The sequence below is a fragment of the Phalangium opilio genome, unplaced genomic scaffold, assembly GCF_054372755.1.
Source record: "Phalangium opilio isolate 3A_F unplaced genomic scaffold, DU_Popi_V2 ptg000094l_1, whole genome shotgun sequence".
In the NCBI taxonomy this organism is placed as follows: domain Eukaryota; kingdom Metazoa; phylum Arthropoda; class Arachnida; order Opiliones; family Phalangiidae; genus Phalangium; species Phalangium opilio.
Genome location: NW_028324199.1, coordinates 6,061,235 through 6,073,425, shown reverse-complemented (window position 1 = coordinate 6,073,425; position 12,191 = coordinate 6,061,235). Strand labels below are relative to the sequence as shown.

General features: G+C 44.5%; 7 non-coding genes across 7 annotated transcripts; all 7 read right to left on the bottom strand.

The window, feature by feature from the left end:
- Window positions 1-43: 43 nt before the first annotated feature.
- On the bottom strand, window positions 44-116 carry TRNAN-AUU (transfer RNA asparagine (anticodon AUU)). The gene has a single exon. It is a non-coding gene; the product is annotated as a tRNA-Asn (tRNA).
- A 221-nt stretch (window positions 117-337) lies between these two features.
- Window positions 338-410, bottom strand: TRNAT-GGU (transfer RNA threonine (anticodon GGU)). Its single transcript has one exon. It is a non-coding gene; the product is annotated as a tRNA-Thr (tRNA).
- Window positions 411-5,507: 5,097 nt separating this feature from the next.
- Window positions 5,508-5,580, bottom strand: TRNAI-GAU (transfer RNA isoleucine (anticodon GAU)). Its single transcript has one exon. It is a non-coding gene; the product is annotated as a tRNA-Ile (tRNA).
- Window positions 5,581-6,096: 516 nt separating this feature from the next.
- TRNAI-GAU (transfer RNA isoleucine (anticodon GAU)) lies at window positions 6,097-6,169 on the bottom strand. Its single transcript has one exon. It is a non-coding gene; the product is annotated as a tRNA-Ile (tRNA).
- A 516-nt stretch (window positions 6,170-6,685) lies between these two features.
- On the bottom strand, window positions 6,686-6,758 carry TRNAL-UAA (transfer RNA leucine (anticodon UAA)). The gene has a single exon. It is a non-coding gene; the product is annotated as a tRNA-Leu (tRNA).
- A 74-nt stretch (window positions 6,759-6,832) lies between these two features.
- TRNAI-GAU (transfer RNA isoleucine (anticodon GAU)) lies at window positions 6,833-6,905 on the bottom strand. Its single transcript has one exon. It is a non-coding gene; the product is annotated as a tRNA-Ile (tRNA).
- Window positions 6,906-10,807: 3,902 nt separating this feature from the next.
- Window positions 10,808-10,880, bottom strand: TRNAI-GAU (transfer RNA isoleucine (anticodon GAU)). The gene has a single exon. It is a non-coding gene; the product is annotated as a tRNA-Ile (tRNA).
- Between the last annotated feature and the right edge of the window lie 1,311 nt (window positions 10,881-12,191).

The following is a 12,191-nucleotide window of genomic DNA, read 5'->3' as shown; positions in this document are numbered from 1 at the left end:
AAAAATGTTTCCTTTTTACTTTACTTCTAAGACTTCAAAACAACGATCCCGGGTGGTCTCAAACCACCAACCTTTCGGTTAATAACCGAACGCGCTAACCATTGCGCCACGGAAGCTAGGGTAAAGAATGATCGTCAAGTATTGTGGAAAGATATTTCCTTTTTACGTTACTTCTAAGACTTCAAAAACACGCACCCGGGTGGGCTCGAACCACCAACCTTTCGGTTAACAGCCGAACGCGCTAACCATTGCGCCACGGAAGCTTAGGCGGAGAATGATCGTCAAGCATTGTTAAAAAATATTTCCTTTTTACGATACTTCTAAGACTTCAAAACAACGCTCCCGGGTGGGCTCGAACCACCAACCTTTCGCTTACCAGCCGAATGTGCTATCCCTTGCGCCACGGAAGCTTAGACAAAGAATGATCGTCAAGTATTGTGGAAAATATTTCCTTTTTACGTTACTTCTAAGACTTCAAAACAAAGCTCCTGGGTGGGCTTGAACTAACAACCTTTCGGTTAACAGCCGAACGCGCTAACAATTGCGCCACGGAAGCTTAGGCGTAGAATGATCGTCAAGTATTGTGGAAAAATATTTCCTTTTTACGTTACTTCTAAGACTTCAAAACAACGATCCCGGGTGGTCTCGAACCACCAACCTTTCGGTTAACAACCGAACGCGCTAACCATTGCGCCACGGAAGCTAGGGTAAAGAATGATCGTCAAGTATTGTGAAAAAACATTTCCTTTTTACGTTACTTCTAAGACTTCAAAAACACGCTCCCGGGTGGGCTCGAACCACCAACCTTTCAGTTAACAGCCGAACGCGCTAACCATTGCGCCACGGAAGCTTAGGCAAAGAACGATCGTCAAGTATTGTGGAAAAATGTTTCCTTTTTACTTTACTTCTAAGACTTCAAAACAACGATCCCGGGTGGTCTTGAACCACCAACCTTTCGGTTAACAACCGAACGCGCTAACCATTGCGCCACGGAAGCTAGGGTAAAGAATGATCGTCAAGTATTGAGGAAAAATATTTCCTTTTTACGTTACTTCTAAGACTTCAAAACAACGCTCCCGGGTGTGCTCGAACCACCAATCTTTCGGTTAACAGCCGAACGCGCTAATCATTGCGCCACGGAAGCTTATGCGTAGAATGATCGTCAAGTATTGTGGAAAAATATTTCCTTTTAACGTTACTTCTAAGACTTCAAGACACCGCTCCCGGGTGGGCTCGAACTAACAACCTTTCGTTTAACAGCCGAACGCGCTAACCATTGTGCCACGGAAGCTTAGGCAAAGAACGATCGTCAAGTATTGTGGAAAAATATTTCCTTTTACGTTACTTCTAAGACTTCAAAACAACGCTCCCGGGTGGTCTCGAACCACCAACCTTTCGGTTAACAACCGAACGCGCTAACCATTGCGCCACGGAAGCTAGGGTAAAGAATGATCGTCAAGTATTGTGAAAAAACATTTCCTTTTTACGTTACTTCTAAGACTTCAAAAACACGCTCCCGGGTGGGCTCGAACCACCAACCTTTCAGTTAACAGCCGAACGCGCTAACCATTGCGCCACGGAAGCTTAGGCAAAGAACGATCGTCAAGTATTGTGGAAAAATGTTTCCTTTTTACTTTACTTCTAAGACTTCAAAACAACGATCCCGGGTGGTCTCGAACCACCAACCTTTCGGTTAACAACCGAACGCGCTAACCATTGCGCCACGGAAGCTAGGGTAAAGAATGATCGTCAAGTATTGAGGAAAAATATTTCCTTTTTACGTTACTTCTAAGACTTCAAAACAACGCTCCCGGGTGTGCTCGAACCACCAATCTTTCGGTTAACAGCCGAACGCGCTAATCATTGCGCCACGGAAGCTTATGCGTAGAATGATCGTCAAGTATTGTGGAAAAATATTTCCTTTTACCGTTACTTCTAAGACTTCAAGACACCGCTCCCGGGTGGGCTCGAACTAACAACCTTTCGTTTAACAGCCGAACGCGCTAACCATTGTGCCACGGAAGCTTAGGCAAAGAACGATCGTCAAGTATTGTGGAAAAATATTTCCTTTTACGTTACTTCTAAGACTTCAAAACAACGCTCCCGGGTGGGCTCGAACCACCAACCTTTCGGTTAACAGCGGAACGCGCTAACCATTGCGCCACGGAAGCTTAGGCTGAGAATGATCGTCAAGCATTGTGAAAAAATATTTCCTTTTTACGATACTTCTAAGACTTCAAAACAACGCTCCCGGGTGGGCTTGAGCGTAGAATGATCGTTAAGTATTGTGGAAAAACATTTGCTTTTTACTGTACTTCTAAGACTTCAAAACAACGCTCCCGGGTGGGCTCGAACCACCAACCTTTCGGTTAACAGCCGAACGCGCTAACCATTGCGCACGGAAGCTTAAGCGTAGAATGATCTACAAGTATTGTGGAAAAATATTTCCTTTTAACGTTACTTCTAAGACTTCAAGACATCGCTCCCGGGTGCGCTCGAACTAACAACCTTTCGTTTAACAGCCGAACGCGCTAACCATTGTGCCACGAAAGCTAAGGAAAAGTATGATCGTCAAGTATCATGGAAAAATGTTTCCTTTATACGTTCAAAACAACGCTCCGGGTGGGCTCGAACCACCAACCTTTCGCTTAACAAAGGAATGCGCTATCCCATTCCGCCACGGAAGCTTAGGCAAAGAACGATCGTCAAGTATTTTGGAAAAATATTTCCTTTTTTCGTTACTTCTAAGACTTCAAAACAACGCTCCCGGGTGGGCTCGCACCACCAATCTTTCGCTTAACAGCCCAACGCGCTAACCATTGCGCCACGGAAGCTTAGGCAAAGAACGATCGTCAAGTATTGTGGAAAAATGTTTCCTTTTTACGTTACTTCTAAAGGCTCGTTTACATGTGCGCGAGAAATGGAAGAAGTCGAAGCGTAAAGCTGAGAGATGAGGCGTATTGGGGTTTGAGTTCCCTAGGCGTACCGTTTACAAACAAGCGAGAACTTTTCAAGTCGCGCTTGTTGCTCATAGATGAAGCGGGTGTTCCGAATAAGCTCCGATCTGCCGCGTAGAATCTTCAGATCGTGTTTGCTTCTCGCAAAGAGTCACGTGATTTTCCAAGCCAATAATATCCAAGGACCGAATATCGTTTGATATTTTTGCGTTTGTTTATCTCGCGAAATAGGCCTAGGCACCACCATTGAGAATGTCTTTAAAAGAACAAGATAAAATTTTTGAAATACGTGTAATCACATTGCCTCATCCTTTCAAGCTCGACAATTAAATTCAAATTATTCTCAAGCGCAAGTAGAGAAAATATACGCACCTTGACAAATTATATCAAGTAACGTTCCAAAAGGCGAAAATAGCCATCTTTGTTTCTATTTCTCCATATAGGATGTACCCAACAACGACGTTCCGTTATAATTTTCTGTTCTTTTTTGTTATAAATGTCGAATGTTTTTCAAAAGGAATAGTTTCTTTTTAAGCAGAAGTAAACTAACGACAGTCGACGCCATTTTAGTTGTTTACTTTCGACTGAAAGACAACTCTGCAATCTAGGCTCATGCTACCGCCCAGCTCGTATGTAAACGAAGAAGCGGGTGGAGCAGCGGGAACAAAAGCTTTTGGCAGACGCGATTTTTTTTAGGCGCGAGAAAAAGATTCGACTTTCAACTTCTACTCTCCGCTTTAAGCTTTTTCTCGCTCACATGTAAACGAGCCTTAAGACTTCAAAACAACGCTCCCGGGTGGGCTCGAACCACCAACCTTTCGCTTAACAGCCGAACGCGCTAACCATTGCGCCACGAAAGCTTTGGCAAAGAACGATCGACAAGTATTGTGGAAAAATGTTTCCATTTTACGTTACTTCTAAGACATCAAAACAAAGCCCCTGGATGGTCTCGAACCACCAACCTTTCGGTTAACAGCCGAACGCGCTAACCATTGCGCCACGGAAGCTTAGGCAAAGAAAGATCGTCAAGTATTGAGGAAAAATGTTTCCTTTTTACGTTACTTCTAAAACTTCAAAACAACGCTCCGGGTGGGCTCGAACCACCAACCTTTCGGTTAACAGCCGAACGCGCTGACCATTGCGCCACGGAAGCTTAAGAAAACAATGATCAACAAGTATTGTGGAAAAATATTTCCTTTTTACGTTACTTCTAAGACTTCAAAACAACGCTCCCGGGTGGGCTCGAACCACCAACCTTTCGGTTAACAGCCGAACGCGCTAACCATTGCGCCACGGAAGCTTAGGCGGAGAATGATCGTCAAGCATTGTGAAAAAATATTTCCTTTTTACGATACTTCTAAGACTTCAAAACAACGCTCCCGGGTGGACTCGCACCACCAATCTTTCGCTTAACAGCCCAACGCTCTAACCATTCCGCCACGGAAGCTTAGGCAAAGAACGATCGTCAAGTATTGTGGAAAAATGTTTCCTTTTTACGTTACTTCTAAGACTTCAAAACAACGCTCCCGGGTGTGCTCGAACCACCAACCTTTCGCTTAACAGCCGAACGCGCTAACCATTGCGCCACGGAAGCTTAGGCAAAGAACGATCGTCAAGTATTTTGGAAAAATGTTTCCATTTTACGTTACTTCTAAGACATCAAAACAAAGCTCCTGGGTGGTCTCGAACCACCAACCTTTCGGTTAACAGCCGAACGCGCTAACCATTGCGCCACGGAAGCTTAGGCAAAGAACGATCGTCAAGTATTGTGGAAAAATGTTTCCTTTTTACGTTACTTCTAAGACTTCAAAACTACGCTCCCGGGTGGGCTCGAACCACCAACCTTTCGGTTAACAGCCGAACGCGCTGACCATTGCGCCACGGAAGCTTAAGAAAACAATGATCAACAAGTATTGTGGAAAAACATTTCCTTTTTACGATACTTCTAAGACTTCAAAACAACGCTCCCGGGTGGGCTCGCACCACCAACCTTTCGCTTAACAGCCGAATGTGCTATCCCTTGCGCCACGGAAGCTTAGACCTGAAGTGATCTTCAAGTATTGTGGAAAAATATTTGCTTTTTACTGTACTTCTAAGACTTCAAAACAACGCTCCCGGGTGGGCTCGAACCACCATCCTTTCGGTTAACAGCCGAAAGCGCTAACCATTGCGCCACGGAAGCTTAAGCGTAGAATGATCTACAAGTATTGTGGAAAAATATTTCCTTTTAACGTTACTTCTAAGACTTCAAGACATCGCTCCCGGGTGGGCTCGAACTAACAACCTTTCGTTTAACAGCCGAACGCGCTAACCATTGTGCCACGGAAGCTTAGGAAAAGAATGATCGTCAAGTATTGTGGAAAAATATTTCCTTTTTACGTTACTTCTAAGACTTCAAAACAACAATCCCGGGTGGCCTCGAACCACCAACCTTTCGGTTTAAAGCCGAACGCGCTAACCATTGCGCCACGGAAGCTTAGGCGTAGAATGATCGTCAAGTATTGTGAAAAAATATTTCCTTCTTACGTTACTTCTTAGACTACAAAACAACGCTCCCGGGTGGGCTCGAACCACCAACCTTTCGGTTATCAGCCGAACGCGCTAACCATTGCGCCACGGAAGCTAAGGCAAAGAATGATCGTCAAGTATTGTGGAAAAATATTTCCTTTTTACGATACTTCTAAGACTTCAAAACAAAGCTCCTGGGTGGTCTCGAACCAGCAACCTTTCGGTTAACAGCCGAACGCGCTAACCATTGCGCCACGGAAGCTTAGGCAAAGAACGATCGTCAAGTATTGTGGAAAAATGTTTCCTTTTTACGTTACTTCTAAGACTTCAAAACAACGATCACGGGTGGGCTCGAACCACCAACCTTTCGGTTAACAGCCGAACGCGCGAACCATTGCGCCACGGAAGCTTAGGCAAAGAATGATCGTCAAGTATTGTGGTAAAATATTTCCTTTTTTACGTTACTTCTAAGACTTCAAAACAACGCTCCCGGGTGGGCTCGAACCACCAACCTTTCGGTTTAAAGCCGAATGCGCTAACCATTGCGCCACGGAAGCTTAAGCGTATAATGATCGTCAAGTATTGTGGAAAAACATTTCCTTTTTACGTTACTTCTAAGACTTCAAAACAACGCTCCCGGGTGGGCTCGAACCACCAACCTTTCGGTTATCAGCCGAACGCGCTAACCATTGCGCCACGGAAGCTTAGGCGTGAAATGATCGTCAAGTATTGTGGAAAAATATTTCCTTTTTACGTTACTTCTAAGACTTCAAAACAACAATCCCGGGTGGGCTCGAACCACCAACCTTTCGGTTAACAGCCGAACGCGCTAACCATTGCGCCACCGAAGCTAAGGCAAAGAATGATCGTCAAGTATTGTGGAAAAATATTTCCTTTTTACGATACTTCTAAGACTTCAAAACAGAGCTCCTGGGTGGTCTCGAACCAGCAACCTTTCGGTTAACAGCCGAACGCGCTAACCATTGCGCCACGGAAGCTAAGCCAAAGAATGATCTTCAAGTATTGTGGAAAAATATTTCCTTTTTACGATACTTCTAAGACTTCAAAACAAAGCTCCTGGGTGGTCTCGAACCAGCAACCTTTCGGTTAACAGCCGAACGCGCTAACCATTGCGCCACGGAAGCTTAGGCAAAGACCGATCTTCAAGTATTGTGGTAAAATATTTCCTTTTTTACCTTACTTCTAAGACTTCAAAACAACGCTCCCGGGTGGGCTCGAACCACCAACCTTTCGGTTTTAAGCCGAACGCGCTAACCATTGCGCCACGGAAGCTTAGGCTTATAATGATCGTCAAGTATTGTGGAAACATATTTCCTTTTTACGTTACTTCTAAGACTTCAAAACAACGCTCCCGGGTGGGCTCGAACCACCAACCTTTCGGTTATCAGCCGAACGCGCTAACCATTGCGCCACGGAAGATTAGGCGTAAAGTGATCTTCAAGTATTGTGGAAAAATATTTGCTTTTTACGTTACTTCTAAGACTTCAAAACAACTCTTCCGGGTTATCTCGAATCACCAACCTTTCGGTTAACAGCCGAATGTGCTATCCCTTGCGCCACGGAAGCTTAGACAAAGAATGATCGTCAAGTATTGTGGAAAAATATTTCCTTTTTACGTTACTTCTAAGACTTCAAAACAACGCTCCCGGGTGAGCTCGAACCACAGACCTTTCGGTTAACAACCGAACGCGCTAACCATTGCGCTACGGATTTTTTGGCAAAGAATAATCGTCAAGTATTGTGGTAAAATATTTCCTTTTTTACGTTACTTCTAAGACTTCAAAACAACGCTCCCGGGTGGGCTCGAACCAGCAACCTTTCGGTTAACAGCCGAACGCGCTAACCATTGCGCCACGGAAGCTACGCCATAGAATGATCTTCAAGTATTGTGGAAAAATATTTCCTTTTTACGATACTTCGAAGACTTCAAAACAAAGCTCCTGGGTGGTCTCGAACCATCAACCTTTCGGTTAACAGCCGAACGCGCTAACCATTGCGCCACGGAAGCTTAGGCAAAGGACGATCTTCAAGTATTGTGGTAAAATATTTCCTTTTTTACGTTACTTCTAAGACTTCAAAACAACGCTCCCGGGTGGGCTCGAACCACCAACCTTTCGGTTTAAAGCCGAACGCGCTAACCATTGCGCCACGGAAGCTTAGGCGTATAATGATCGTCAAGTATTGTGGAAAAATATTTCCTTTTTACGTTACTTCTAAGACTTCAAAACAACGCTCCCGGGTGGGCTCGAACCACAGACCTTTCGGTTAACAACCGAACGCGCTAACCATTGCGCTACGGAATTTTTGGCAAAGAATAATCGTCAAGTATTGTGGTAAAATATTTCCTTTTTTACGTTACTTCTAAGACTTCAAAACAACGCTCCCGGGTGGGCTCGCACCACCAACCTTTCGCTTAACAGCCGAATGTGCTATCCCTTGCGCCACGGAAGCTTAGGCGTGAAGTGATCTTCAAGTATTGTGGAAAAATGTTTGCTTTTTACTGTACTTCTAAGACTTCAAAACAACGATCCTGGGTGGGCTCGAACCACCACCCTTTCGATTAACAGAAGATCGCGCTAACCATCGCGCCACGGAAGCTAGGGTAAAGAATGATCGTCAAGTATTGTGGAAAAATATTTCATTTTTACGTTACTTCTAAGACTTCAAAACAACGCTCCCGGGTGGGCTCGAACCACAGACCTTTCGGTTAACAACCGAACACGCTAACCATTGCGCCACGGAAGCTAAGGCAAAGAATAATCGTCAAGCATTTTGAAAAAATATTTCCTTTTTACGTTACTTCTAAGACTTCAAAACAAAGCTCCTAGGTGGTCTCGAACCACCAACCTTTCGCTTACCAGCCGAATGTGCTATCCCTTGCGCCACAGAAGCTCAGACAAAGAATGATCGTCAAGTATTGTGGAAAAATATTTCCTTTTTACGTTACTTGTAAGATTTCAAAACAAAGCTCCTGGGTCGGCTAGAACTAACAACCTTTCGGTTAACAGCCGAACGCGCTAACAATTGCGCCACGGAAACTTAGACAAAGCATGATCGTCAAGTATTGTGGAAAAATATTTCCTTTTTTACGTTACTTCTTAGACTTCAAAGCAACGCTCCCGGGTGGGCTCGAACCATCAACCTTTCGGTTAACTGCCGAACGCGCTAACAATTGCGCCACGGAAGCTTAGGCGTAGAATGATCGTCAAGTATTGTGGAAAAATATTTCCTTTTTAAGTTACTTCTAAGACTTCAAAACAACGCTCCCGGGTGGGCTCGAACCACCAACCTTTCGCTTAACAAAGGAATGCGCTGTCCCATTCCGCCACGGAAGGTTAGGCAAAGAACGATCGTCAAGTATTGTGGAAAAATATTTCCTTTTTACGTTACTTCTAAGACTTCAAAACAACGCTCCCGGGTGGGCTCGAACCACCAACCTTTCGGTTAACAGCCGAACGCGCTAACCATTGCACCACGGAAGCTTAGGAAAACAATGATCAACAAGTATTGTGGAAAAACATTTCCTTTTTACGATACTTCTAAGACTTCAAAACAACGCTCCCGGGTGGGCTCGCACCACCAACCTTTCGCTTAACAGCCGAATGTGCTATCCCTTGCGCCACGGAAGCTTAGGCGTGAAGTGATCTTCAAGTATTGTGGAAAAATGTTTGCTTTTTACTGTACTTCTAAGACTTCAAAACAACGATCCTGGGTGGGCTCGAACCACCACCCTTGCGATTAACAGAAGATCGCGCTAACCATCGCGCCACGGAAGCTAGGGTAAAGAATGATCGTCAAGTATTGTGGAAAAATATTTCATTTTTACGTTACTTCTAAGACTTCAAAACAACGCTCCCGGGTGTTCTCGAACCACCAACCTTTCGGTTAACAGCCGAACGCGCTAACCATTGCGCCACGGAAGCTTAGGCGTGAAATGATCGTCAAGTATTGTGGAAAAATATTTCCTTTTTACGTTACTTCTAAGACTTCAAAACAACAATCCCGGGTGGGCTCGCACCACCAGCCTTTCGCTTACCAGCCGAATGTGCTATCCCTTGCGCCACGGAAGCTTAGACAAAGAATGATCGTCAAGTATTATGTAAAAATATTTCCTTTTTACGCTACTTCTAAGACTTCAAAACAACGCTCCCGGGTGGGCTCGAACCACAGACCTTTCGGTTAACAACCGAACGCGCTAACCATTGCGCTACGGATTTTTTGGCAAAGAATAATCGTCAAGTATTGTGGTAAAATATTTCCTTTTTACGATACTTCTAAGACTTCAAAACAACGCTCCCGGGTGGGCTCGAACCACAGACCTTTCGGTTAACAACCGAACACGCTAAGCATTGCGCCACGGAAGCTAAGGCAAAGAATAATCGTCAAGCATTTTGAAAAAATATTTCCTTTTTACGTTACTTCTAAGACTTCAAAACAACGCTCCCGGGTGGGCTCGAACCACAGACCTTTCGGTTAACAACCGAACGCGCTAACCATTGCGCTACGGATTTTTTGGCAAAGAATAATCGTCAAGTATTGTGGTAAAATATTTCCTTTTTACGTTACTTCTAAGACTTCAAAACAACGCTCCCGGGTGGGCTCGAACCACCAACCTTTCGGTTTAAAGCCGAACGCGCTAACCATTGCGCCACGGAAGCTTAGGCGTAAAATGATCGTCAAGTATTGTGAAAAAATATTTCCTTCTTACGTTACTTCTTAGACTACAAAACAACGCTCCCGGGTGGGCTCGAACCACCAACCTTTCGGTTAACAGCCGAACGCGCTAACCATTGCGCCACCGAAGCTAAGGCAAAGAATGATCGTCAAGTATTGTGAAAAAATATTTCCTTTTTACGATACTTCTAAGACTTCAAAACAGAGCTCCTGGGTGGTCTCGAACCAGCAACCTTTCGGTTAACAGCCGAACGCGCTAACCATTGCGCCACGGAAGCTACGCCAAAGAATGATCTTCAAGTATTGTGGAAAAATATTTCCTTTTTACGATACTTCTAAGACTTCAAAACAAAGCTCCTGGGTGGTCTCGAACCATCAACCTTTCGGTTAACAGCCGAACGCGCTAACCATTGCGCCACGGAAGCTTAGGCAAAGAACGATCTTCAAGTATTGTGGTAAAATATTTCCTTTTTTACGTTACTTCTAAGACTTCAAAACAACGCTCCCGGGTGGGCTCGAACCACCAACCTTTCGGTTTAAAGCCGAACGCGCTAACCATTGCGCCACGGAAGCTTAGGCGTATAATGATCGTCAAGTATTGTGGAAAAATATTTCCTTTTTACGTTACTTCTAAGACTTCAAAACAACGCTCCCGGGTGGGCTCGAACCACCAACCTTTCGGTTATCAGCCGAACGCGCTAACCATTGCGCCACGGAAGCTTAGGCGTGAAATGATCGTCAAGTATTGTGGAAAAATATTTCCTTTTTACGTTACTTCTAAGACTTCAAAACAACAATCCCGCGTGGGCTCGCACCACCAGCCTTTCGCTTACCAGCCGAATGTGCTATCCCTTGCGCCACGGAAGCTTAGACAAAGAATGATCGTCAAGTATTATGTAAAAATATTTCCTTTTTACGTTACTTCTAAGACTTCAAAACAACGCTCCCGGGTGGGCTCGAACCACAGACCTTTCGGTTAACAACCGAACACGCTAACCATTGCGCCACGGAAGCTAAGGCAAAGAATAATCGTCAAGCATTTTGAAAAAATATTTCCTTTTTACGTTACTTCTAAGACTTCAAAACAAAGCTCCTAGGTGGTCTCGAACCACCAACCTTTCGCTTACCAGCCGAATGTGCTATCCCTTGCGCCACAGAAGCTCAGACAAAGAATGATCGTCAAGTATTGTGGAAAAATATTTCCTTTTTACGTTACTTGTAAGATTTCAAAACAAAGCTCCTGGGTGGGCTAGAACTAACAACCTTTCGGTTAACAGCCGAACGCGCTAACAATTGCGCCACGGAAACTTAGACAAAGCATGATCGTCAAGTATTGTGGAAAAATATTTCCTTTTTTACGTTACTTCTTAGACTTCAAAGCAAGGCTCCCGGGTGGGCTCGAACCATCAACCTTTCGGTTAACTGCCGAACGCGCTAACAATTGCGCCACGGAAGCTTAGGCGTAGAATGATCGTCAAGTATTGTGGAAAAATATTTCCTTTTTAAGTTACTTCTAAGACTTCAAAACAACGCTCCCGGGTGGGCTCGAACCACCAACCTTTCGCTTAACAAAGGAATGCGCTGTCCCATTCCGCCACGGAAGGTTAGGCAAAGAACGATCGTCAAGTATTGTGGAAAAATATTTCCTTTTTACGTTACTTCTAAGACTTCAAAACAACGCTCCCGGGTGGGCTCGAACCACCAACCTTTCGGTTAACAGCCGAACGCGCTAACCATTGCACCACGGAAGCTTAGGAAAACAATGATCAACAAGTATTGTGGAAAAACATTTCCTTTTTACGATACTTCTAAGACTTCAAAACAACGCTCCCGGGTGGGCTCGCACCACCAACCTTTCGCTTAACAGCCGAATGTGCTATCCCTTGCGCCACGGAAGCTTAGGCGTGAAGTGATCTTCAAGTATTGTGGAAAAATGTTTGCTTTTTACTGTACTTCTAAGACTTCAAAACAACGATCCTGGGTGGGCTCGAACCACCACCCTTTCGATTAACAGAAGATCGCGCTAACCAT